We start from the raw sequence: 1058 nt of genomic DNA, 5'->3' as shown, positions 1-1058 counted from the left end.
CCCTTCCAAATCTGACATTCCATGTTCTAAGGTCCCTTCCAAATCTGGCATTCCATATTTGAAGGACCCTTCCAGCTCTGACTTTCCACATTGTAAGGTCCCTTTTACCTCAGATGTAACACGGTCTAGAACAGTTCATACATTCTATGTTCGTTCTATGTTCTAGAGATCTTTCTGGCTCTTAAATTCCAGCTCCAATTCTTAAGGTTTCCCTGAGTTTCCTGCTATATGCCCGGCCCAGTCATCCATTCTGTCTCCTCAAAGCAAAGGAAGTGGTGATAGGAGACTTAGCAAAGAGCGTCGAGTGGTCTTTGCCCTTGAGGTACTTAGAAGGAGTAAAGAGAAACACACACAAGGAAATGTAAATACCCCACGAAGCAGTCTAGACAGAGGGCAATGGAAGCAGTACAGTTAGAGCACCTTCTGTGGGTCGTGGTGGTCAGGGAAGGCTTCCTGAAAGAGGAGAAGCTTGAGCTAGGTGGCTTAGTCAAGGTAATAAGAGACAGGGAGATTTCATAAGAGATGAGTTCTGAGTAGCACAATCCACATGGAAACCCTCTCTTGGCTTCACAACAGTCTCTTTAGGGAATCAGGACAATGATTCTTATCCATGTTTTATAGATGAGGAAACTGAGGGAATTTAAATGACTTGTCCAAGGTCTCACATCAGGTAGATGAAGGAGTTAGCATTAACATTTATAAATTACAAAGATCACAGGGTCATAAATTAAGAGCTTGCAGGGTCCTTAAAGGGCATCATGTCTAGTCCCCTAATGATACAGTTGTGGAAACTGAGGCACAGAGAAGTTGACTTGCCTAGGATCACACAGCTAGTGAATATTTGGGCCAGGATATGAAATAAGGAGAATAAGCATTTATATAGTATCTACCATGTGTCACACGCTGCTACGCACTTTTACAAATATTATAATCAGATCTTTCTAATTCTGATTCAATGCTCTCTATAGAATCATCCCTCCCCCCCCACGCACACACACATGTGCGCGTGCGCACACACACACACACACACACACACACACACACACACACACACACAC

At 43.5% G+C, this 1058-nt stretch overlaps 1 protein-coding gene across 4 annotated transcripts in view; it reads left to right on the top strand.

Annotated features, from left to right (window-relative positions):
• Positions 1–1058, top strand: part of RGS12 (regulator of G protein signaling 12) — a 257451-nt gene that overhangs the window by 249551 nt on the left and 6842 nt on the right. The gene's annotated exons all lie outside the window — the stretch shown is intronic.

Source organism: Petaurus breviceps, unplaced genomic scaffold (assembly GCF_028583685.1).
Source record: "Petaurus breviceps papuanus isolate PSGF00001 unplaced genomic scaffold, PetGlider_PUasm1.0 140, whole genome shotgun sequence".
NCBI classification, from domain to species: domain Eukaryota; kingdom Metazoa; phylum Chordata; class Mammalia; order Diprotodontia; family Petauridae; genus Petaurus; species Petaurus breviceps.
Note: the sequence above shows the minus strand (reverse complement) of the source record. Positions and strands in the feature narration are given on the sequence as shown.